Consider the following 26,676-nt stretch of genomic DNA (forward strand, 5'->3'; position numbering starts at 1 on the left):
TTTTATTTTGCCTTGGCAAAAAAAAATGGTGCCGAGGCCAAACATTTCCACAGCAGTGGTTAATCAAGTTTACTTCTTTTAAGTCATGATTACTTATCTCTGCACCAAAGGACAGACAGGAAAGAGAAATGCCTTTAATAACTTAGTGACAGGCAAGCAAGGTCTAAACATGCTTCACCTCCTCTTGGGGGCTTGGTAGGCCTTGCATTCCGGGCTCCCCTCTGAGGCCTACTAATCTGAGTCTCTGAAGGGGCAGATGGAAATCTACATTGTTTTAAAAAGCTGTCCTGTGAATCTTTCATATCGTATTTTATTGCCCAACCAGAGGTCTTCACATGGAGGCTGCTGTGCCAAGCAGTGTCTTAAAGTCCTTCTGATACTATCTTCTCTGTAGTGTTCAACTCACTGTGACCCAGGTGAATATTCTACCAGATCCCCTAAATGAGTTAATTAAAACAAAAGGCTTGATTTTTGGGGGGGCTGTGTAGAGTGTAACTGTCTTTCTGAAGCTGCTATGGTCTCTGATTAGTTTACCTAGAGCCTGAGAACGAACACTGACATGGATTTTGGGTTATTTTTAATTAGAATGTTTTCCATCCGTTATCCCAAATTAACACAACTAGAGTGCTTTGGCAAGTGGAAACATTTAGATTTTGAAAGCAAAGAGAGAAACCTTTAGTCACTGGGACATTGACCCACGTGCCGTCTTTGCATTAGATTTCATCAGCCATAGCGAATGAAACACATTGAGCCCTGTGGTTCCCGGGGCATTAACACAGCTACACTGGGTCCCCAACTAAGAAGACAGGGGAAGCCATGCAGGACAAAATAAAAAGTTCTCCAGTAGGGCATCTGCTAGGTAGAGAGATATTTTGACTGTTGTGAAACATAGTCTTGACCCAGACAAGATGCCTGTTATCTGGGAGAGAACCATCAAACCATAAGACCCTAGCCTTCAAGACCAAGCAGAAGGCAGGCACACCAGTCGGCCCTCTCATCACCGGGGATTCTCCACGTCTGCCCTCCTGACATTTGGGGCCGGAAGATTCTTTGTCATGAGGAGCTGTTATGTATGTTGTAGGATATTTAGCAGCAACCCTCACTCGCCTCCACCAAACTAGATGCTAGTAGCACCCCCTCCCCAGTGGGGACCACCAAAATTGTCCCCAGATATTGCCAGTGTTCCCCAGGGGTGGAGGGGGCGTGTTCGCTCCGAATTGAGAAATCCTCATCTACATACACGGGTGTCTTTAACTCTTCAACATGTGCAATAATAAAAACATTTTTAAAGGAATGCCTTAAGATGTGCCTAAAATAACTAAAACATAAATGTATTAAAATATTTGAAAAACCCTCCACAACTACATCAAGATCAAAGCAGTTGAAGGATGAAGTGTTCCCATTTCTTAGATAAGGGAACAACTTTCATGATGCAGTGACGTGGACTCCACAGCAGTGCTAAGTAAAGACGCAGACTGGGAAGTTTCAAGGCAAGACTAATTTAAGCCTTCTAGAGTTCCGGCCTCAGAAGCAACAGGACGAGCTTTTGATATGCAGAACAGACCCTGACAGAACCAGCAAAATGGACATTGTAGTTGGAAGAGCAAGCAGTATCCCCATTTTAAATGTGTTCTCTTATAATTCAAATGCAAGGGTCTCAGAAGGCACTGGGGTCTTTCTGAACTTAACCTCCGAGTGTGCCCACGTTTCCTTGCCAGGAGCAGGTCTCCTGGCCCATTCCTGCAACTTTCCCCAAAGCAGAGGAGCCAGTGGCCTCATGTATCCTTTCCCAGCCCACTCTGTTAAGTCCTGTGTCAACCAGGCCTTCCCAAGATCCTAAAGCCTCCCAAAAGAAACTTTGGTGCTGGAGTCCAGCTCCGGCTGCCAGGGAGTGCACATCCTGAAAGGAGAGGGGTGGCATCAGCACATGCACACGGAAACAGCCTCTGTCCCTTCTTTCAGGGCACTGGACTGCTCAAATTTTATTGGCATAAGTGGTTGATTATATAGACAGTTTCTAACTACAGATTACATCATAGTGTTAAAAGCACATCGGTTAACTATTAGACTTTGTTTTTTGATCACGTGATACAGCAGCAATACGTCATGTTTGAAAATCTGCAACTTAACTAAACTTAATGAGTACAATTCAAGGACAAACAGGCACAACATATCATGTGGGAAAGAGGAGACCCAGCACAAACCATCTCCTGGCCAGCCAATCTTTACAAACTGAAGAGGCCACAGACATAACAATTCTTGCCTTCAGACTAGTGTCTATCTTCAGAGTGTCCTTGGCAGAGAGACAGTGTGAGAAAATGAACCTCAGTTAGCTATCACTTAAAGCTCTAAAATCAAGGACAAAACTCACAGCTAGGTTTCTTTTGCTCATGAATAATATATGTGTCTAACTTCTATGGACCCCATTAAAATCCTGACTCTAAAGTTTACCATATAACTAGTTAGTAGATAAACACTATGTTTTTAATTGTTGGATTTGAATAGGGGAAAGTCCTTTAGAATGAAATTCTTATTATTATTGTAATTTTGTTAAATCGCAAATCACCACAGGAAAATAAGAATGGGAAATGAGAATAATAAGCAAATAATCAGGAAAGACTGAGGAAGAACTGAACGACAAGTGAATAACAGAAAAAACTAAGTCATCCATGGAACCATCCTCACTCAGCAATGCAAAATGGAAATTGTTTCCTGGAAAATCCAGTTCCCCACCAAGGTCAGCAGGCGAGCCTTATTGTCTTCTGGGGCTTGTCCTTGGAATTGCACCATGCAGGCAGGCATCCCCTTGTTTAGGGACCAGCCCTCGGAACTGGAACCGCTTGTCCTTGGAATTGCACCATGCAGGCAGGCATCCCCTTGTTTAGGGACCAGCCCTCGGAACCGGAACCGTACTGTTCAGGCAGGCCCCTTTTCCTGATTAGGAGCCTGCCCTCGGAATTGCACCATTCGGGCAAGCTCCCTTCCTCGGCTCCTTGTATCTTCTCGGCTCCCCGCACTTTGGGAAGAGTAAGAGGTCTTAGACTGGACTGCAGTGTGAGGGGCAGAGGAGAGGCCCTGAGAGAAGGAACAGCAGAAGGACCAAGTCCTCCTACTAGTGATTCTTCTGCAGGAACAGCCATCAGACTTGTTTTTCTTACCATGTAGACTATGAATAATGGCTGCCCATCTAGGACCTCCAGTGAGGGGAAGTGAAAGAAGATCCCGTTGCCCTGCCTTCCTGTGCGGCATCACCATCTGTGTGGCATAAATTCTTTAGGTTTGCCTGTGTTTGACCTCTATATAAATTAAATCAACTGCAAATATATTTTTATGATTTGGTGTTTTCAATTAACATGAAGGTTTTTTTGTTTTTTTGATTTTTTTGGCCTCCAAGGCATCTGGAAGTTCCCAGGCTAGGGTTTGAATCGGAGCTGTAGGCGCCAGCCACAGCCACGCCAGATCCCAGCCATGTCTGCAACCTACACCACAGCTCATGGCAATGTCAGATCCTTAATCCACTGAGCAAGACCAGGGATCAAACCTGCGGCCTCATGGATACTAGTCAGATTCATTTCCACTGAGCCCCGACGGGAACTCCAACATTAAGTTTTAAGATCCATTTATGTTGATGCCTGTAACTAACTTATTTTTGATACCCTCTAAGATACTACCGTAAAACAGTAGCACATTTATTTACTCATTGGACCATGGATTTTGGTTGTTTCCAGTGTTACTTTTTGCAGATAAGGCCTCTATGATTTTTTGTATGTCCTGATGAGTGTTCAAGAGGTTTTCTCACTTCTCACATGGAAGAGTGAGAAGCCTGGATTTTAGGGGATATATGTCTCCAAATGCCTGGATTCTGACAGGTGGTTTCCCAGACTGCTTGGCCCATTAACTCCTGCCAGCTCACCATCCTTACGAACACTTGGTAATTGATCAGACATGTGAATATTTACCAATCGGATAGTAAGAAAATGTGGTTCACCGTGGTTTTAATTTATTTTCAAAAAGCTTGCCATCGTTTCAGATTTTAATTATATATTTATGTTTCCCCTTTGGTCAAACCTTTGTGTCCATGTTATGTTTCATTATTTGTCTTTTTCTTTTTGATTCATGTGTGGGTTTTTTGGGATATTCTGGATAATAAGTCTTTCTCCAGTTAGGCATCATTGTGTGTGTGTGTGTGTGTGTGTGTGTGTGTGTACCAGTTACTCTGTAGAGTTTTTTTGATGACCATTAATTCTTAATTCTATTGTAGTTGAATTCACCCCGTGCCAAACCCTTTCCACAGCAGCTGCTGGCTGTGGAAAATGTTGACCTTGGAGAAGAGTGTGATTGTGGCTCCCTTAGCATCAGGCAGGGGCAGGATGGATGCCTCTGTGCATGAAGGCTGCTCTATTTAGCCTTCAGGCTTCTGCTTTGGTTTTATGGAACCAAATCTAAATATGCAGGAGCAGTGATGTTGAGAACAATTGAGACTCTGCCCCTAGTACTTCCCGACACTGGAAGGCCAGGTCACGTAAATGCACACACACGTGCATATGAAAACTTTTTGGAGAGCATAAAAACCTAGTAATTACATCCCCAAAAGCACGAAAGGGAGCATCATAGCCCTGTCCACAAGTTTGATTCTGCTAAGGTGTGTCCTGCTTGGATAACACACCCCTGCTCCCCTGGGTCTAGCCCAGGGGACCACCTGCGGGCCTGGGCCTCACCAGGACAGCTGCAGCAGGAGGAAAGTGGCCAACTCCAATCCAGCTATAAGTAGACGTGTTTATTGCCTTGAAGTCTCCTATTCCCAACAACCCAACACCCGGGAATGTGTCTATAGGGCGGCCCCCAATTAAATTAAGTGACATTGAAGGCGGGGGCTGACCCACCACAACCAAACACAGTGAGGATGGACCCTGCTGTGGGGTGGTGCTGCTGCTCTGGGCTTGGATGACACTGACAATGCAGATTCTAGTTCGGCCCTTGCGGGAACCTGGGTCTTAACCTCCTTCCGCTGTCTGCCTGATCTTCCACCCTCAGCAGCCCCCCGGTGGCTTCCAAGTCCTGCCACCTTCGCCTGCAACTTCGTACCACCACCTCACCTAACTTGCCAGCTCTGGCACGGCACCAACTCCTGGAAGTCCTCTCTGATGCCCCAAGTGAGGCTTAGAATCTGCCCGGCAGCGCCACTCAGCACTGTTGCTTCTGCTGCGCTGCTTCAAAGTGCTTGTGTAGCTGTGTCCCTCTCTAGATGGAAAGCTTCAGGTGGGAGGAAGCACCTCCCGAGTCCTGGTTGTTCGCCCTTTTACCCTCGGGGCTGGCGGAGCCCACAGCTCATGGGGGGGGGGGGGGGATTCGATGAGTGTTTGTTGAATGAATTACCGAACAAACGAACAGCGTTCTTTTCCGGTTAAGAGTGGACCCAGCCTCTAACCTCTTGGAAACACCAGCAGGTGGCATCTCAGAAGCCAGAAGGGGAGACAACAGACTTCTGTGTGATCGCTGTCACGTGCAGACTTCTCTCAAGAAAAGCTCTTTCACATCTGTGATTCATCAGTCCAAAGAGACGTCTTCTGTTTTCTTAACTGAAAAACTGTTAAAATTGTTTGCCGCTAAATTCGATCTTGCTCTGGTGTGCCACAGATGGGTTACAGGTGTGACGTGGGCCCCTCCGGTTCCATGTGAGGAGGCCTGGGGGAGCTGGACCCCTGCCCAAGGCCTCTGGCCATGCACAGCCTCACCCACTTACCAGGGTGGCATGCGACCGTTAGCAACAGCCATCTGCGGTGGCTTTGAACAAGCGTGCCCATGCTCGTGGCCAGTATGCTGGCAGATTGGTCTGTGCAGTAATTACTATGTTTAGTCACGATTAGTTCTTATGTAGACATGTCTTTCGGTAGAAGTCTAAGGAAGCATCATATTTTCAGGTTCCACAGAACTTAGCAGAAGTCCCATCTACCTGGAATCCTGGGATTTCTCCAACTTTTATTTTATTTTAGGACTGTACCCGCAGCATATGGAGGTTCCCAGGCTAGGGGTCAAATCAGAGCTGTAGCTGCCAGCCTACTCCACAGCCACAGCAACGCAGGATCCTTAACCCACCGAGCCAGGCCAGGGATGCTAGTTAGATGGATGCTAGACAGATTCATTAACCACTGAGCCACAACGGGAACTCTGTTTCTCCAGCTTTTAACAAAGAAGCAAATGGGAGTGCATGTACTATGAGCAGCAGTAACCGTAGGAGACTAGTCCTCTTACTAGTAGTAAGAGTAGTAAGTAGCAGAAGTAGTCCTGGTAGCAGTAGCAGTAATCCTATTTCCAAGGCAAACATTTTAGATGCAATGAAATGTCTAATCTTATATTTATCATATGTGAGCCCCCAAGAGCTCAGGGGTCACTACTAGAAGCCATCAGCTTTAAATCAGGAATTTCCTTAAAAACATGTGCTTTATCTTAAAAATCCATGCAAGATTTACTTGCTACTCCGTAATATGTCAGTGTTATCTCTCCTTCCTTCCGCCACAAAAATTAAAAGCTGTGCATTATAAATATGTTCCTAGAACATGGGCCAAGTTCATTCTGGGGCTTCAAGAACCCCCTGCCCTGCCCCCTCACTTCTAAGCACCCTGAGAGGGCTTGTGCCTTCCTGTGTACTTGAACTTCCCCACATGGCATGAAGTCAAAGACAAGCCACAGAACTTCCATGTTAATAGGGAAAATTGTGCATGCATGGGACAAAAACAAACAAAAAACTCAACCCAACAAGCAAACAAACATACAGAAAATCAGAATGAAGTGGTTATTTATTTTTTAAAGGAATAGGATGAAGAGATTTTTTTTTCTAGGCTGGGATGACCACATTTGGGGCATGCAGCTGGACCTCCCAGCATCTCACCATAATTCCAGATCCACCGGGAACCTTGTCCTGACAGCACCGCAGTCCATCAGAGGCGCGTCATTGTTTATGATACTCATGTTCAATTATACTTGGCGTGTGCTCTCAGCCTGAAAACGCTGCCAGATACCATCTCTGACTGCAACTTGGCCACGTCTGACTAAATGGGTTTGATTAGGGTTTGACTGGTATTTTATCATCAGTTCAAGAGTGAACATCATTTGGGCCTTCTTAGATAATGTGAGAGAGTGTTTTCATGACACTGGAGTAGCCCTCCAGGCGCCATATTCAGAGGGAGAGTTCTGGAAAAGACACTCATTTATTTCTTGGCATTTGATCCAACTTTCTTAGCTGGTGAATATCATAATCAGGCCGAATCCTAACTTGCTGATGACTGCCCTGATTCTGCATTGACTCAGCTTTCCGAATGCCCTCCGCCCAGGGCATGCAAGGTGCCATCCCTATCCGAAGCCCCAGAAAAGATGCTCAGCCCATCTTTTTGTTGTTTCTAAAGACCGACCCTTATTCGGACAAAGAGCTCAGACTTCCATCCATAAAAATAAGAGAATCGGATCATCTAATCTCTAAGGTGTCTTCCAGTTTGTTTGGGGAGTTTGAAACTTTCCATTAAATTGTCTGAGAGGCACAGATGCTTCACAGCCCTTTGTGGACAGAGATCCTTAAAATATTTTAGGAGCTGAAGATGCCAATGAGCTTGAAGAATGCCGTAAGTCAATATCCAAACTAGACAGGACTGAAATGTCCACCTCCTTCATACCAGTGAAGAACCAAACCAAAACTCCTTGAGGATCGATTCACACTGACAGCAAGTATGACTGAAGCAAATGCTAAATGATTTAAAAAAAAAAAAAAAAAAGAAAATTTTTGGAGTGATATGGCATAGGTTTATGGCATAGGTTGTAATGACAGTTTTGTGGCCATATACTTCCCTCCACACACAAGAAGGTGAATACATTAAATATCTACAGTTTTCTGTATGTTCATCATACATTAATAAAGCATTTAAAAAAAATTTTAAGATCCTGGAGTTCCCATTGTGATTGTAGTTTGAGGACCCAGTGTTATCTCTCGAGGATGCGGGTTCAATCCCTAACTTTGGCCAGTGGGTTCCAGCATTGTGGCGTAGGTTGCAGATGTGGTTTGGATATGGTGTGGCTGTGGCTGTGGCTGTGGCATAGGCCTGTAGCTGCAGGTCTGATTCAACCCCTAAGCCAGGAACGTCCATATGCCACAGGTGCAGCTGTGAAAAAAAAAAAAAAAAAAGAAAGAGGGAGGTAGGGAGGAAGGAAGAAAGGAAACTTAAGAACAATAAAATGAAGATCCCACCAGTTCATGAAGTGGGACCTCAGGGACTCACTCCAGAGAGTATAAAAATGTTTGTGTTTCCTGGACGCTGATGGGCTTGGGATAAACCTGCTCAGTTTGTCCGATTCCTTCCCCAGCAACACGGACTTTGTGTCTTGGGTAGGCAAGGCTCACTCTGATAAATGTCACCAGCAGTCAGCTTTTTAAAACTTGAAGTCTTGTTTCCAGCACACAGCTCTAAGCCTTTGACATAATTGGGAGGAAGATGGAAGCTAGGTAACCCTGGAAAGTTTGTCTAGGGGTTTGAATGCTGAGGGCTACAGGGTGGAGGCGGAAGCTGTCCCTGGCAGCTGTTGTTGTTGAGAAATGAGTGCCCTCCCCAACCCCCTCCCCCCACGCCGTCCTGGGGGAGAAGATCCCCGCAGTCTATTTCTGTAACAAGAGCAAATAGTAACAAAGGCTTGTACTCAGAGAGCCGAGAGGGAACTCAAAGTTCACCTCAATGAACCCCTCCTTTGGAAAATAAAAAGCGCCACGACTCAAGGCGACTGTGCGGTCCAGCCCCATAGCTGAGGAATCAAAGGCCCAGGGGCAGAAGTGAGAAGAGCCCTTACTCCGAAGCTGGCTGGGTCTCTCCCTCTGCTCCCTTCAGTAACGTCCTCAGTCTCCCCTGAGCCTCAGGTCCCGCATCCACAAAACAGGAGTGATCCCCTCCCCGCCGCCCTGCTTCTTAGGGTTCCTGCACGTTCAAGTACATTGCTCGGTGGTGGCAGGTGTCTTTCTAGTTTGGGAAGGCACTTGTTATTTTCTTGTCCCCCTCCCCCTCTTATCGTTTTGATTTAACCGAAGCGCCGAGAGGCCCGTGATTTCCTTTTCTCAGACCTGCTCTGGTTGCAGTCTGGTGTTGCATAACCTGCTGGCTGAGGATACTGGTCCCCTTGGGAGCGGTGGCGTGGCTTCCAGACGCTCCGGCGCAGGCGGGCGCTCCGCCCAGCAGGGGGCAGCAGAGCACGGCCGGGCTCCCCCGCAGCCCTGCTTTGCGCGCGCTGGCAGCGATGTTCCCCTTTGCTAGAGGCCAAGGGAACTCTCTTTGCAGCGTGCTCTTTTCAGGGGAGCATTTTTCCTGTCTCACTCCGGTGAGGACACAGTGTTTTGGCAATTTTTTTTTTAAGTTTCTGCTTTCTTTGGTTCAGTTTTGTTTGAGGGGTAATCCCTACGTTTATTAGACATCTTCCTCCCCGGCATCAGGCCCCATGCAGGGCACCTAATAGTCACAGTCATAGTTATTGCTGATTTAGAGACGAAAATTGTGTAATTCGGCTAAGTTTAGTAGCGTGTAAGAGGCAAAGACTCCTCTAAACCAAGGAATACAGCCGGGATGAAGGGAAGGGGGACACTTGACTGTGTCTGCCTCCCTTTTGTCCAAACGTAGTTGTCATTTCTTAAGGACTTGAAGTAAGCTAGGTGCTTTTATAAATGCAGAGAAGCAAGAATATAGAAAGTCTTTTCCTTAATTTTGTACAGTTTTTTTTTTTTTTTTTTTTCCTGCTCTGAGCAGCTGATTTGGGAGGAGGTGGGGCTTGTCTGGAAGTCAACTCTCAGGCCCCACCCCAGATCTGCTGGATCAGAACCTGAAGCTTTGGAAGCGCCCTCGGGTGAAATCTGTGCACTTTGCAGTGTGAGAAGCAAGGCCCTGGAGGCCAGCCAGTAGCTGCCTTCAAATATTTGAAGGGCCAATATTTGAAAAAGAGAGCATATTTGTTTTGTTTTGCTCTCAAAGGTAGGTTTAGGTTTAATTAATGAAAGCCGCAGGAGAAGTTTCCCAGATCCTTGAAGAGCAGAGGATTTGGAGTTGGCCCTTATCCCAAACCTTACTCGCTTCCTACTAGTTACCCGGCTGAATTGACACCGGAGGAGCCCAGCTAAACCACTTCTCTCTGATTCTTGTTATCTGTGAAATGGGGGTGTTGCTGTCTAAACAACTAAAGCTGTTTTTCTATGAATGAGATCATGCATTTGCAAATGATTTGTATATTGGAAAATACTGCACAGGTGTCCATTGTAACTTGTCACCACTTGCAGTGTCTAAGATGGAGTGTGTGGGGAGGAGGGCTCAGCATGGATTGATGGGCAGTAGGAATAGACGCAAGGAACTGTGTTGGGGGCTCTAAGGAACTCCGTTTGGGGGCTGAGGTGATGAAAAGCTAGATGGGGGGGGGGGCAATGGCAAAATTAAGACTAGAATCCCGAAGCTGACTCCTTCCGTGTTGATTGTGTCCTGAGGAAGACGGGTCCCGCCCCGCCAAGTCCACACCCTTCAACCTCTGGGATCTTTAGACCTGGTCCTAGGTGGCATCTGGTTGGTTAGCAGTCTCACAAATCACCTGGACCCTTTGGCTTAACCGCGAGTAGCAGGAGAAAGCAGTCTGTGTACAGCTTCTTGCTGCCTCTGCACTCGTTCAATTAGGAGCCAGTGGAAACAGTGCCAAGAAGAGCAGGCCCGCAGCGCGGTTGTGATGCTGGAACCCAAAGCAGCACTTGTCTTGTCAACACTGTGCTGTTAGGCGGGAAGGAAACTGGCCGCTTATGGGAGGCACCGGGGCCCTGGGAGCTGTGGGCACACCCCTGGCAGGCATGAGGAGAACTGGGGGCAGCACCTGGCAGCCTCCAGAAGTGTTTCTGGGGGAGTGACCGACAGACAAGAAAATCAGCCAGCACCCCATCTGCAGGCCCCACGGAGCGCCCCAAACAAGGGCAGAGCTTCTGCCAGCTGGGTCTTGATTCCCTCTTTCAAGCTTGGATGGCATCTCCCAACCCTGATATTGAGGAAGGGGCATCATGTACAGAAACTCTGCCTCAGAGGATGCTCCCGAGCCCCACACACTGTGTTCTTAGTGTCGTCCTTGTGGCCTGGTGGCAGGCACTGCAGTCAAGCTTAGCAGCACAGTCGCTCTACGTGGGGGGCCTGTTTGCTTTTAAGCCACCGCGTAGGTTCTTTCCCAGAGCGGAGGGCCGGGGCGGCAGAGAAGCTGTGCAGTGTCGTGTAGGTCCCTGACGAAGAGGGTAGGGGCTTGGACCCCCCCTGGCTACGTGGTCCTGGTGGAAGCAACGTGGCCATCTAGTGTCAGGCCTGCTTTCTCACTTGGACACTCGCTTCCTCAGTCAGAGCAGGTCCCCCCCTCCCCACCCCGGACTTGCCCTCCACCCTCTGTGCCTTGACTCCTTGCAGCCTCCAGGGATTCCTTCAGATGCTGTTTTCTAGAGGCCAGCCACCTCCGTTTCCTTCGAGGGGCGCTGGAATAGCACCATCAGCCTGTCACCACTGTGTCCTGAAAAAGTCAATAGGTCAATAAATAAATGGCCCCTCTTCATTTGAACTGAATTCTGGAAACGTCTTTAAAAGTGTTTTGTCCTCTCTGTTGAGTGTGTACCTGAAAAATCGGTACCTGTCTCTTTTCACACTGTTGACAGCTTCATAGAGTTTTATTGTTTTTCCTCTCCTCCGATTGTCTGGATTCTTTTTTTTTTTTTTTTAAGCCTGGCATGATAAAGAGTGTGGAATCCGGCATCAGGCTTGTCTGCGCGTTCGTTCCAACGTCACCCCTAACTAGCCGGCCGACCCCCTGGGATCCCATCCTCCCCCGCCTCCCCCCGTGAGCCTCAGGTTCCCTTCCATGAACCCTGAGCCTGCCGGGTTCCCAGGATTTCTGTGAGGATGCACAAGAAGGAGCTCTGCAAAGGTGCCGTCACGAGCCTCTCTCTTTTTTCATCTGTCGAAGTCCTCTTCTGTGTCATCCCCACTTGCTGTCTCTCCTCTCTTCCCTCTCCTCAAACCTGGCATTTTAAAAACTGTTGCTGTTAAAACGAGGACTTGCCTTTTAAAAATCTTCAAGTTGCTAAGCAGCATCTCCCTCTTCCCCTCCCTTTTGTGCAGCCCTGTTGCCATAGTATCATCTGAGCCTGGTAACAAGAAGCAAAGAGCAATCATTTTTCGCTAAATGGGGTTGGGCAGACAGACCCACACGCTGCAGTGTTTCCTTACGACCCGTCTCAAGGCGGGAGGGGGGCTGCTGCCTAGTACACACCGCGGCTTCTGTAATCACTTCCTACCTGGGTTTCCCAATAGCTGTTCTGCACACCTGTAGCTCCCTGGATGTCGCACCACCTCTGGCACGACGCTTCCTACCAAGGCAGTTGAAGGGTTGCTGCTGTTACTCCCTTATTTGTAGCTATTTAGGGCTCAATGCAGCCTCAGATCCTTTTCAGAGAGTGGCTAAATATAGAATGGTGAGCGTGAATCAGTTTTGTGACTGAAGGTACCGGTGCTGTAGCAGGTTTGGAGAAGAGAATACATAAATTTCTTCAAAGGGAGTTCTTAAAAACACCAAAGTTTAAGAGAGAGATTGAAGAGAAAGAACCTCCTTGCATCCGTATATGTAAAATATAATATATGCAAAATATAAATCCCAGACTCCTGCTTTTCAGCTCAAAGCTCACAGTCAGGTACCTGGTTATCAAGGATTTGAGCTCAGACACCACCAGAGGTGACTTCTCCCCTTTATCCATGGCCAGGTATACAGGTGCAGCACGATGGGCTGTGAAGACATTGCAGAATTTCTCTAGCGCTTGTGTTCCCCTCGCTCCCAGAGTGTCCTCTGCTGCCCAGTCACCCACGCTCCAGCTCCAGGCCTCTAAAGGGCCCCCCACAATCCAGCATCTCAGGGGCTAAGGTTGGCCCGGAGGGTCTCCAGGAGCCCAGCACAGACATGAGCAGCCGTGCTGATTGGCCCATGTCCCCGTCACACTTGCTAGCTATTTTGAATATCCACTCTTAAAACTGCCCTCCCATACTCCAGTCCTTCTGATAAATAAGTCAGTGTTTTCTTGACGAAGCAGAATTCACTCTTCCAGATGAAGCCATCAGGGAACTATGCCGCCCTCTAGGAAAAAATGTGCTCCCGCTCAGCCTTCTTGGGGGAGACATTGCCTTTGAACTTGAGTCACGGCGTTGAGATGAACAAGCACCGTTGCCTGCACATCTGGTGCTTGACTGCCCGATGACAATGACACACTCCTGCCAGGCAGCTGGTTCAAAGACGAAAGCTGGCTCCACGACCCCACGGTGCTGTACGTGTTGGTTGGTTGCCTGAGCTGGTGCCTGCATCTTTCTTAAACACACACATGGCTCCAAAGACTCGGGGAGGGCTTTTCAGGCAAAGGCCAGCCTGGCCCAGATCCGTTCAGGCAGATCGACTTCGCCCTCAAAGTGGCAAAAGACTTCTCTTGGTTGGTTTTCCAGGGCTTTTCTTATTCTGTGTTTGACAGCTTCCACGCTTCCTCCCCTCTGCTAGAAACCACTTCAGGGTTAATAAGAGGTCCTGCCAGAGGAGCCTTAGGACCCAGGAGGGGAGCAGAAGAGCTTTGCTTCAGCCGGGCGGGAACTGCCCACTCACAGGCAGATGGGATCCAGCCAGCGCCTCTCAGAGAGGCGTCTGCTGTGTCGCTCGGAAGTCCACCTGGGCCTTGCTGATCTTGGTCCCCGTTCTAGGAACCTTCTCTGTGATGCCTACAGAATGGGCTGTTGGAGCCCATTTTTCTTCCGTTTGGACTCCAGTGGAAGCAGACGTTAGCTTCCAGAATGCCCTGTCCACCAGTCCGCCTGAGTCCCACCTTCCATGGCCTTCCTCTTAATTTGTTCCTCTATCTGAAATCCTTGGTCAAGCGAGAAAGCCCCCCACTCCACGCCCACCACGCCGTCTTCTCCGCACCCGCTGTCAGATCCCTGGTCTACGGCTGTGTCTCTGACCACACGACGGGCTGTTTTCCCAGAACCCCTGCCCTCTCTCCAGATTCTACAGACTTCCATACAGTCTGTGACTTGACCCTACCAGAAGGCCCCTGGCCAGACGGTCATGAGGTAGTGGCTGTCTTGCTGGCCAAATTCTCTTCGGGTTAAGCTCCAGTGGTATGCTGCTAAGTATTTTATAACCGGCTCTCTAGGGAGAAGAAGAAAAGAGACAGCCCTGGTTTGTGGCATTCGCCACTTTCACGGGTGTAAATACTCCCCCGTGGCTAATTTCAAGCTACTAACGTGAAGTCACTGAAGATAGGGTTGGGCTGAGATGTGTGTGCAGGATTGCTTTCTGGAAGCGGGGATGCACACACCATGCCTTCTCCCCACCCCATGCGTGTACACACACACACACACACACACACACACACACACACACACAGAGTCCAGCACATCCTTGACGTCATCCCTCTTCAGGGGACAATGACCACTGATCTTTTCCAATGTCCTTTTCTGTATCTTGTCTCCATCTAACATCTAATTCTCTCAGACACACCAGTCCTTTACGCCAGTGCTTTCCAAACTGTTTTGTTTTTGTTTTTGGCCAAAGATCTTCCTGTTTATATAAATAAATGGAGAACCTAAAAGCAGTGCCAGCCTGATCGAGGGCCTGGGGAAGGGTCTAGGCCCCATATCATCCTCCAGCCGCGGAGAACACTGGACACCACGACTTTCAGTTTCTTCCCACTGTTTAATGATGTGAAACACCCAGAATTCTACAGAAAATATGACACAGTTCTAAACAAGCGATTGTTTTCTTGAAGTCTTCGGAATACCGTGAAATGAGCAATCTTTTAGGTCCACCTGGAACCATTTGTAAAACCCATCGCTTTGGGCTGGGAGGGGTCCTGGAAGCTCTATTAATCAGCATGATGACCTCATCGGAGCTGCAGGACAGGCCTCTGCAGAAGGAGCCCTTGCTCTACTAGGACACGTCGCTGAAGTGCTGTCTGCAGCTCCGAATGGTCTCTGGCTTCAGCTGACTACCAAAAACCAGGAGCTGTGAGTCACAGCACTTGACGGTCGTGTGGGGTTTCAGGTCTGCCTTTTTCCCAGTCAGTACCTTCCTCTGTCTCTTGTTTTCTTGCTCTCTCTGGGTTTTCTCGCAATCTTGTCCAGGTAATTTAGAGAGCCCTAAAAGGCTCTCTTAGTATTTCCCTTCCTCCAGAGTGTCCCATTTTTATGCATCTGCTTTACAATGTAAATCATGATTTCATAGAGAGGTACAATTCAATCTTAATGGACTCGTGATTCTATCTGATGCATTCCTCTCTCTGGGGTGGGAGAAATAGGCTTGGAATGTCCTGAGATTTCAGCATTCCAGTGTGTTGCTATTGTTTTTCTTTTAGGGCCACACCTGTGGTGTATGGAGTTCCCAGACTAGGGGTCGAATCGGAGCTGTAGCTGCCGGCCTACACCACAGCCACAGCAATGCAGGATCTGAGCCAAGTCTGGGACCTACACCCCAACTCATGGACATGCTGGATCCTGAACCCACTGAGCGAGGCCAGGGATCGAACCCACATCCTCATGGCTCCTCGTCAGGTTCATTACCACGGAGCCCCGACAGCAACTCTGGCATCCCAGTTATTAATTCAGAAATAAGAATTCTGCAGCAGGAAAGGCACCTGTGAAGACGAGAGGGGTCTCAGGGATGTTGCAGCTACAAAACCTGCGTGTCTCCCTGACAATCACTGCCTTGTGGAGGGTTGAAAGGTCCTTTTATTTCTAGTTTTTCCTGGCCACGCTCGTAGATCTGAGAGCCCTAGTAACTGAGACCCGTTACGCTCAGGACCGTCTTCAGGCTCCGTTCGGCGAGGCAGGGTCCCGGACCCTCACACAGCCTGGGGCGCACAGGTGTAGAAATCTCAAGGGCTGCACCTTGAAGCTAGCAGCGTGGACCTCAGACCTCAAACTGGATTAGGGTCTAGGATTAGGGACTCTCCAAAATCCTCCATGGAGGTTACAGCTCCTTGTGCCTGCAGGTAAGACCTACCATGTTGGTCAGCGAGGGCCACATCTCTGTCCTTGGTCCATTGCTGCTCCTGTCCATTTAGCCATTCTAACATGCTTCACCCTGGGCAGACCCCCAAGTAGAACCACTCAGACCCCGTTTGTAGTCTCTTGCTGTCGCTTAATTAGCAGTGCCATTCGCAGGGTTACCTGGACCACACACCAGAGAGTCCTTTTTGGCCTCTAGCCTCTCCCTGGTCTCCACGGAGCTGCCAGATCCTATCAACTCCTTTTTCAAGGCCTCCCGGGTCTGCCTCCCTCCTTCCGGTTCCAGCACCAGTGCCCTAATTCAGACCATTTTACCTCATCTGGAATGTTTTATTCATAAAACACTTTCAGTAACCGTCGGTCGAACGGCTGGGTTGCTCTAGAGTCTTCCTCCTGACTTGCCTACCTGGCATTCACCTGGGTTGTCTGTCCCTCCCACTTCGGCTCCATCCTCCAGGGAGAGTTCTCCAACACAGCGTGGATTGTGTTGCTCCTGGAATTCATCACACGGGGCCTCCACCTGGCTGGTCTCTCCCCGGAGGCCCCACACCCTCCTCGAGCCGGAGTCCTTCCAAGTCCTTCCAGAGCCCTCGGCTACCTCTGCAGAATCCAGCATCAACCCCACCCAGGTTCAGCACTACCAAGCTCCTGGGGCCTTCTGACCCATTTCAGGGAATTTTTAGGCTCACATCCCCATGAGCAAGCGGGTCGTAAGGAGCGTTCCTCACTTAGCCCTGTGCCAGGTCATCTCTCCCCCCTGCTCTGTTCTTCCTGAATCACCCAGGCCATAAAAATCTGGAAACTCTCTTTCCCAGAAGCCTTTCCAGAGGTTTCCCACATTGGTTGTTCCACAAAGAACAGCTCAAGCAAGCTTCAAAGATAAGAGAGAATTGGACCTCAGCACCTCCTGTGGCAGCAACAGGTAGGTTTAGAGGCTTTCTGGAAAGACCCAGATGAGGCTTCCCGGACTGTTTCTGTGGCTTCACCTGTAGTGCCAAGCACCTCAGTGCAGACACCTGAGATCATTGATCAGTGTTTCCTGAAACTCCTGCCCTTCCACATTCCCTAGTTGCTAAAGAGTCAGTTTTCACTGAATTCTATTCCATTAGCCTCCCCAAGATTGGGTGAGCCTTTAACGCCCTGCCTTAAATCTTTCGTTCTGGAGACGTCTGGAGTAGGTTCTGTTTTCCTGATCATTTCCTGATCAAAGCTCGATGGACAAAGCAGGTAGACAATGATTCGGAAATGGGTTTAAGCCCAGCCTCAGCTTTGTGCTGAGACACAGGCTTCTGTCCCATCTGTGGTGGCATAAATTTGTGGATTGCCCTCCTGTTCCTGTGCTGTATTCAGGACCTTGTGCAAGAATTAGACCCTTGCAGTGGATCCCAGCCCACTTGGCTGGTATTTCCTAAATTTTGCTGGCCACTCTTATCAGGGAACTTAACTCTGGCTCCTTATCTACCCTACCTCTTGAACTTGTGCCCCAAATTAGACAACCTGTCTTGAACCAAAGATCTGCCATCACCCAAATCTGAACTTCTGCTCTCGTTCTTCAGTCGCTTTTTGGTTCCGATCAATGCTGGTTGATGGTTAAATGCTTGCCCCGCCTCTCCAGTGACAATGATACAGTCAAGTTTGCTGCCATGACCCAGGTCCTACATCACCTCTGTTTTGTCCTAGCTTCTTTCCTTCTACTGCTAGTCTCTTCTGGGAGTCCCATCATGTCCTTCGGTCAAGCCTGGCATGGGCACGGTATTAGCAATAACGTATCAAGGCTTCAAAGGAGAGCATGCATTTTTCTCTCTCTGTCATTCCACTTCAGCTTCTTGCTGTGTCCAACTTCAAGTTAGGGTATAATTTATACACTCAAAAGGAAATCTCTAGCGTCCTAATGAATGGATGTTATATAATTTAACATAGATGCATAGACCAGTTAGTCAGGTCAGAGCTTCTCATGACAACTCTTCATCATGCTAAAGTCACCTGCTCTTTTTTCCCTACACAGGACACTGTGGCAAATTGTTTTACTCTTCTTTCATACATGCTATTTGCCTTCCTGAAGAATCTCTTACTCCCATTTCCAGGTATCAAAACATCCACATAGACCTGCTTTAGAGTCAGCCTGCTGTCGTTGCTATGTGCGGCTGAAAGAGTTCTTTCTTTTCCCTGGCACGCTCTCTGCTTTTCCTCTCTGGAAAATTTTTGTAACCACATGTGTGCGTTTAGTACTACAGACTCTTCTTTAAGAGGAAATTTATGGAAAAGCAATCCATGTGCAGTATGAGCGCCAACGTTATAAGTCCATGTCATCATATAATTTCAGATTTTTGTTTCAGCCAGAAAACAGGGAAATCAATCTTTGGTATGCCTGCACAATCTTCACGTCTGGATTCAGAAGGGAATACTTGGTCCACGAACTCACAGCAGCAATCGTTTTACCTGCCTCTATGCTCAATCTCCAAGTAAAGAAATAATTTCTGCCAAAAGCTCGATATGGACACAGCACCTATTCTTCTTGGAAATCTTTTAAAAGAGATTCCGCCCACCCATCACATCACTGCACAGGATGAGTCACGAGCCCTGTCATGCCACGAAGGGAAGCTGCTCACGCTCGTGCTCATCCGCCTCCTGGCTGTGGACAGATCGGCCTTGTGGCCCCGACGTGCTGCGGTCTCGGTGGCGCGCGCCTCTGCGCTTGCAGTGGTGGCCTGATGACCCTGTTGCCCTTTAGTGTCCAGCTTCACTGCGGAGCTTCAGACTTTCCCCCTCTCTCTGGCCATCAAGTCTGGCTTCATCCAGTTTCCCAGATCCCACTGCCTGCTTTCCAAGGGGAGTTTCCATGACAACTTCTGTTTGGGGTGGTATTGACTCCAGCACTCCTTTTCATCTCTCCTTGGTGGCCCTGAGCTTTTCTCGCCTCAACATCCCTGGGTCCTCTCTGTTCTTATATCGTGCTTGACTTTGACCCCAGCCGCGCCGAGTTCAGGGTACATATTGATGAGTTTGATTCTGATTCTTTCTGGTTTGTCTGAGAACAAAACTCCCATCACAGAGAACTGAGTCAGATCAAGAGTCTCCTGCCTTGTAGAAGTGGTGACCACTAATTTTCTGTCCTGGAAAACAAAGGATTAGATAAGAAAGAACACAGAGGATGCCATCCCCCCCAAAAAAAATGTACACTTACAAGGTTACCTTTCAAATTCAATTCTGCGCGTTTAACCAATTGAAAACTCATTAAGATCATGTGGGGGTTTTTTGTTTTTGTTTTTGTTTTGCAGATACATTCCCTAGTTTGGAATGTCTATCAGCCATTCACTCCTTAGTACAAAGTGACTTTATGATTCGGTGACAAATTGGCCATCCTGGATAAAAGTGGGAGATTGAGGAGAAGTGGGGTCATTTTTGAGTGTGGAATACAAGAATCAAGAAGGAAGATGATTCTGTAGGGAGATGTTCCAAAAACACAAGGGTCCCAGAGCCTGAGCGACGAGCCAGCACGTTGTATGAGCTGGTGGGGCTGTGGATAAAGGGAGGGAGGAAGCAAAATCCCCTGTTTTATAGATTTCTTCAGCATCTCAGTGGCAGCACCTGCAACAGGCCGCCGTGAAGACGCCCCTGCCCTTGGCCTGTGGCTGCGGGTTGCTGATTCCTGTGTGGGTGAGTTACGTCAGCAGACGTAATTTAAATGCTCTTTCTGTGGTGGTCTTAGTGGCCTAGCAGACACGCGGATGCGGCTCCATCACCCTCTACTTGGAAGATGGGCTGTGCACCTCCTTCTGCTCCTCCTTATTCCTCTTCTTTAATCTCTATTTCATTTTTGCTTTTTTAGGGCTACACCCACAGTCTATGGAAGTTCCCAGGCAAGGGGTTGAATCGGAGCTACAGCTGCCGGCCTGCCCCACAGCTCAGGCCAACACCGAATCCCCGACCCACTGAGTGAGGCCAGGGATCGAACCCACAGCCTCATGGATTCGTTTCCACTGCACCATGAAGAGAACTCCCTAATCTCTACTTTAAAAAGAGGCTTCTGAGCAATCATTTCCATGAAGTTCTGTTGGTCGCCTTACCATTCAGATGTATAGTCCATGACAGAGATCAAAGGGAGAAATAGACACACAGTCTATATAGTCACAAGAGGATGAATTAATCTCTTAAAATCTTTGAAATACGGAGCATCTTTACCTTCAGGCGAGAGTAAAGTTCTGGACACATAAGTTCCAGATGTGGTCCTTATCCTGCCTCTTGCCTGACCAGATGCCCTTGAAAAAATTGTTTAACTTTCTGGAGCTTGAGTTTACCCAGAGAAGGGGGAATAAAAATGTCTCCCTTTTAGGATTATGAAGATGATGAGATATAAACTTGTAATGTGTCTGGCAGAGGGTTAAGCCAAATTACATTTCAATATAAGGTATCATATATATATATATATACACACACACACACACACACATATATATATATATCTCTCTCTCACATATATGTCCATATAGGCTATCGTATATATCATGATATGTCATATATATGTCACATATCGAATGTATGTATATCATGTGTAACACATATGTCAATATAGGATATCATGTATGTCATATTACATATATGTTACATTTCAATATAGGATATCATATATCGCATATATGTCAATATAGGATATTATATATATATCACAATATATATGTGGATATATATCATATAGGATATAGGATATCACAGTATAGGATATCAATACCTACACTGACATATATGTGATTGAAATGAAAACATTTTTTGGTTTCCTAGAGATTTTTTCTAGAAAATTTTCTATCCATATTCACCCAAAAATGTATCCAACAAAATAATTATTGAGTAACTTATCCATGCCAACCAGCATAAAATTCGATGTAATTTCTTTTTATGGATTGCAGTTGAGGATGTGACTTAGACATATTCTGAAACCAAACCTTTGGAACACAGTTACCTTTGTTAGGCTCATGATACTGTGCTCTTGTGGGCTGGTTTGGAATTCCATGCTGGCTTTGAAAGGCCCGTCACGATTCATCTCATAGTCCAGATTCTCCTGGGAGCCCTCAACCCCATTCATTTTAATGCAGTCAGTATTTATGTGCTACTTCCTGTGTGCAGAGGGCAGTGCTAGAAGCTGGGAATAGTTAAAGAAGACTAAAACACTCTTCCTTTTCAGGAACAGTAAATAGGGCTGAGAGCCAGAACATGGACCAAATGACTAATGGAAAACGATGAAGTGAATGCCATGAGCAAAGTGATTTTAGAAATGCGGGGAGAGAGGGTCCTTCTGGCTGGGGAGGCAGTTCGTGGACGAGGTAGCACTCACCCACGGCCCTGAAGAGCAAGCAGCATCTGCCTAGGAAGATGGGGAAGAAAGAGAGACCTCTGTGGGCACAGAAGGCTGAACATCTAGGTTGCCGTGTTCGGGGAGACAATGGACTTGGCTCAAGTCACAGCTTTGGAAGCATAGAATCACTACGTTTTATAACTGGAAGGGACGCTAGAAACCAAACCACTCATTTTAGCAGCAGGTGTTAAAGGGAGTATAGGAGATATGTTTAGAAAGGCGTGTTGGATGAATTCCTGGAGAATCTGGAGTGTCATTTGAAAAGTCTGTACTTCCTACCACAGGTAATGGATATTTCTGGAGGGCTTTGAGTAGTAGAGTTGAATGTATTTGCAGCTCTTCTTCCTGTTTTTGGGTCCTTCTGTAGCAGTGGTTCTGGATAAATATTTGGAGAGCTTGTTAAAACATTGATGGCTGGCTCCCACCCCCTAAAGTTTCTGATTCAGTAGGTCTGGGTAAGGCCCAAGAATGGGCATTGCTAACGGGTTCCCATGTGATGCTGCTGGTTTGGAGACCTCACTTTGAGACCCACTGTTCTAGAGTGTAACTGTTGATTCTCAACTCTGGATGCCCATGCACATCATCCGAGGAGCTTTTAAAAGTCATGAGGCCTGAGCCTTACTGCAGACCAGCGGACCCAGGAGCTGGGGGGTACGGATGTGGAAGAGCAGTTGGAGAGGTTTGAAAGCTCCACGTGATATCTCAGTTCAGCCCTTCTCACATTTTCTTGTGCATATGAATCACCAGGAATGTTAAGATGCAGATTCCTTTTTAGTAGATAAGGGTTGAGGCTTGAGATTCTGCATTTCTAATGTAAATGCTGCTGGTTGATGGATCAAGCTTTGAATAGCCAGGCTCTAGAAATATTCCTTTCTTTTCTTTCTTTCTTTCTTTCTTTCTTTCTTTCTTTCTTTCTTTCTTTCTTTCTTTCTTTCTTTCTTTCTTTCTCTCTCTCTCTCTCTCTCTCTCTCTCTCTCTCCCCCTCCCTCCCTCTCTCTTTCCTTCCTTCTTTCTTTTTCTTTCCTTCCCTCCTTCCCACTCCCCCTTCCTTCTTTCCTCCCTCCCTCCTTCTCTCTCTCTCTTCCTTCCTTCCTTCCTCCCTCTCTTCTCACTTCCATTCAGTGTTTAATTCAGTCTCTGCTCCCAGTGCCACTGAATAACATACCATTTCCAAACCCCGGGTTGACTTGTGCCTAAGACACACCCGCCCAGAGGGCCTGGGTGAAGAACTATGGGTTTGGGTTCGGTCAGCAGCTGAGTCGACCTGCAGATGGGACGCTGGGCAAACTCCTGCCTGGCAGCACGAAGCCTGACGCATTGCAGGTAAGTGTGTCTGCAGCCGGGACCTGGACGTGTCCGTCTGAAGCCTTCTGTCCTCACCAGCTGCCAGGCTTGGCAGGACAGCTGCATGCCTGTGCTGTGGCGCTCACGGCCCCTCCTCCCGTGCCCCTGCGCTTCCCTGGCCCATCCTTCCTCAGCAACTTGCTTTTTGCACAAATTACTCTTTGTTATAGGCATAATTCCCAAAGAGAGAATAAGAAGCTTTCTGGCGTATCTATTAATCATGAAGGAGATTGAAAGCTGGGAATAAGGAAGGGAAGAAATACATACACCAAATGGAAGCTGCCCATTTGAAAGGAAGAGTTCTCTGCCAGGCCCCCGGTCGCACCTGCACTCCTGCCCATCACCTTAAATACCTCCTCCCTCTGTGTGTGTGTGTGTGTGTGTGTGGTGAGGGGAGCAGGGAGCAGAAGACAGAGAGGCGGGGGGTGGGGGTACTTGTTCCCTTTTCTTCAGTATCTTCTGATGACAACTTGAGGTGCTCTTGGGTAGAAAACTATACTTGGAGGAGTAAAAATGAAAACAGTCCAAGGTTGTAAGGCGATTCTCCTCTCACAACCTTGGGTAAACAACGCTAGGGCATCCAAATTATTTCAGTCAAGGGAAGATACCCGAGCACAAGCTGCACAGTGTGGTTATGGAACAGAGGCAGACAAGGGTCACCGTTTTGCAACGCTGTGTGGATACTAACAAAAGCCTCTGGAAGAGTCGAGCCCTTGAAATTCTTCTTCCTTACTGCTTAGGAGCAGGGACTGACAATATGTTTGCCGGTTATATGGGGGCGAGCAAATGCTTGCAGCAGATCCGAGAGCGACTTCCAGGTGGACAGGACGCTAGATCCATGCAAGGGCGCAGGAATTCAGGCCAAGTGTGCGAGTCTGTGATGCTCACAAACTGGGTCACTCTCTCAATTAGTTTAGCTCCTCATCTGTGTGAGCACAGAAACAAAAGCTACCCAGAGCCCTCGCGGGTTGGCAGAGCATCTTAAAATACCCTCCCAAGGAGGCAGCACTGTACATTCAAAACAGACTTCCAGAATGAACTCAGCAGGGCAGCACCTAGTCCTGTATCTTTGCCACCTCGGTCCTGTTGACTGTCACCACCCTCCCCTATGAGCTGCTTTTCCTGGGAGGAATCCATCAGCCCAAAATACAGTCAGGATTTCTGCCCTTCCAGATGCAAGCTTTCAGGGACCCTGCCCACACCGCCCCTCCCATAGTCGTTATGGACGGGTCCTTGGTCCGGCGTGGAGGGAAGTCAGTGCTCCTGGGTCTGTGCTCACGTGAAGGCCCAGCCTTTGACCTGGGAAGCTAGATCAGGGCTGTAATCTCGGGTGCGTCCGGGGAACCTGGGGGGGTCAGGACTGTAACAAGCCCAGTTCTCTTAGAACTAAGTCCACATCCCGTTCTGCTTGTCGCCACTGTTTCTGCCATCGAAGCAAACTTTTCCGTTTTGGAGCATAAGTACAGATCATCTGTTGTGCTTTAAAGTGGGTGTTTTTTTAAAAGGAGCTAATTTGGTTGTGCAATACCATCAAGAGGAGCCACTTGTAAATTATATTTAGGTGTGTGTATGTTCTTCCTCTTGTGCCAGTGATGAATCACATCCATCTTCATCTTATTATGTAACTCTCACTTCCAGAAGGGATCCAAGACCCCGCCATGTAGGCGAAGCCCCTGCCCACCTGTGCTCCAGCAGAAGGGTCTCTGCTCCATCCTGCCACCTGGCCTGGTCTGGCCCTTCCGCAGGGAGCAGAGTAGCGACCAACTCATGCTGGTTTGCCTGGGAGCTTCCTGATTTTAACCAAAAGTCCTGTGTTCCAGAACTACCCAGCCCCCACCCAGTCCCAGGCAAACTGGGACAGCTGGTCACCCCAACCGTCCTGGCGCTCGGCCCATCTCTGGCCTTAGGCAGTGAGTGTGTGGACTTTAGCCCTGGGTCCCAGTGGCTGTGGATTCCACCCAGGCCTTCCTGCTCCAGCAGGAAATCAAGACGATTCCATGCCCTGGAGTCAGGAGACAGGTTTAGGGGCACAGCAAAGTCTGCTCTGATCACAGAGAGGAGGACACCTCACCCCCTCCATGTGGAGCCATGGACAGGTATTGAGGACTCTGCTGTGTCCAGGGAGGTGATGGCCCTGCGGGTGGAAGACTTCTCATTCTAGTCCATTGCAGTAAGACCCAAGCCAGGGGTCCATGTTGGGTGGGAGGGGCGTGGGGGAGGCGCTCTGGAGTCCAACGGGGTTTAAAAATTAGTCATGCTACTTATTCACTCTGTTTCTGGGCAAGTTATTGAGCCTTTCTCGCCCTCAGTCGTCTTCTTATTAAAACAGAGATCACAACTCTTAACCGTCAAACTTCTGGACAGTAATTTCTCTAATCCATCAAATTCCACTTTCTCCTACTCTTCACAACAAGGCAGTAAACTTGGCTTTTTGACCGGGTCAGTGTTATCTCTAGGATACTCCATGCATTTAATGGGCATAATATGTATGCAGTATAATTTGGATGTGGAGAAATGTAAATTTATTTTTCTATAACTGAATGAAATTTCCTCATGAGCCTTCATGTCCGAGGCTGCAGAGGAAACTCTCGCCTCTCAAGGATTGTTCATCTTAAGACGAGACTTTTTCAGATGAAACCCTGTTTGAAGTCAGTCTATTGAAGAGGATGCTCGAGTCCTCTGTGGTTTCTTCTCCTCTGGGAAGTCAGGGTGGATGGGTACCAGCAGCTTTAGGAATGGAGGTCCAGTTGGTGTCCCCTATTCTAGCTCATCCCGGAGTATCCCGTACAGTTGGGGCTTTGTGTGAAGGCCACTGCACCTGCTGGGGGTGGCCGGTCCCTGCTGCCCTGAACTTATATTTGTTGCTGCGTTCATACATCTGCTGCAGCCCCATGTATCTCCTCTTAGCCTGACCCCAGATCCCTGAGGCCCACTGACCCTCTCAGCATCTTGGCTGCCTTTCCCTACACTGAATGGAGAAGAATCAATGACAATATCTCAGGCTCTCTATACCTAAACATCTAAGGCCACCATGTTGGCTCAGAGCACAGTGATAACGTGAGGTGTTCCAAATCTCCCAGGATTCCAACAGATGGCACGCATAGGCCCCGAGGCTCATGGATCCGCTCTTACCCTATCAGGAGTCTCTAACCTCTCATCTACCCCTCTCCTGGATACAGTTTTGACCAATGGGGCTGCACCAATGCTTCTCAGGGATATTGATCCAATTCCAATGCTCTTTGGTGCAACATTCCCCTTAGTTCAAACTCTAGCCCTTTCTGTGCAGAGGAAACTACTTACACCCTGCTTACACAGCCTCCCAGGTGCGTCCCTGTTCTGCCCTTATTGTAAACATTCTGTGGTCTGAGTCCTACACGCTTGACCTTTCAATTTTCCAAAGAAAACTCTTTTCAACACAAAACCTGTTCTTTCTTTTTTCTTTCCCTCTCCATCTAGCCCCCTTCTCTTTGTCTCTCTCTTCCTCCCTCCCTCAGCTTATCTCTTGCAAATCTAATGTGCTTTGTTTTGGCATTCAAGCAATTGTTATTCTCTGCATACTCATTAAAGTAAAAACAACTGTCAGAGTAAATCAACCCCTAAACTCTAATGGTTTAATGTAATAGAAGTTTGTTTCTTACTTTTGGACCAGTCTGATGTAAGTGGAGAAAGCGGACGTTCTGCTCCACGTGGACATTCAGGGACCCAGAACTCTGTCATACTCAACACAGAAGTTTCTTAGAAAGAGTGGAAAAGGTACAGCCGCTTGTTTAAGTTAGAAGGGGAACTAACCACTAGAGTTCATATTCAGTTGGGAAGAGCTAGTCACATGGCTACCCCTGGATGCAAAAGAGGCTGGGAAATGTAGTCTTTGCCTATGCAGCCAATTCCCAGGCACAATTCTAACCAGCAGTCGTC

At 47.9% G+C, this 26,676-nt stretch overlaps 1 long non-coding RNA gene across 5 annotated transcripts in view; it reads left to right on the forward strand.

The window, feature by feature from the left end:
• LOC146398683 (uncharacterized) overlaps positions 1–26,676 on the forward strand; it is a 146,720-nt gene that overhangs the window by 32,593 nt on the left and 87,451 nt on the right. Inside the window, exons 2-3 of one of the 5 annotated variants that reach the window (XR_014819768.1) lie at positions 11,753–11,955; positions 18,404–21,088. The exons of 3 other annotated variants lie outside the window; for them this stretch is intronic. This is a non-coding gene — a long non-coding RNA (uncharacterized LOC146398683). Of the gene's footprint in view, positions 1–11,752; positions 14,859–18,403; positions 21,089–26,676 lie in introns of those variants that run through there. One more of the 5 variants, XR_014819767.1, reaches the window with a different exon arrangement.

The sequence above is a fragment of the Sus scrofa genome, chromosome 11 (assembly GCF_054392235.1).
Source record: "Sus scrofa isolate SSC_HxYL_T2T_F1_AM1 chromosome 11, Sscrofa_HxYL_maternal_Yorkshire_Landrace_v2.0, whole genome shotgun sequence".
NCBI lineage: Eukaryota > Metazoa > Chordata > Mammalia > Artiodactyla > Suidae > Sus > Sus scrofa.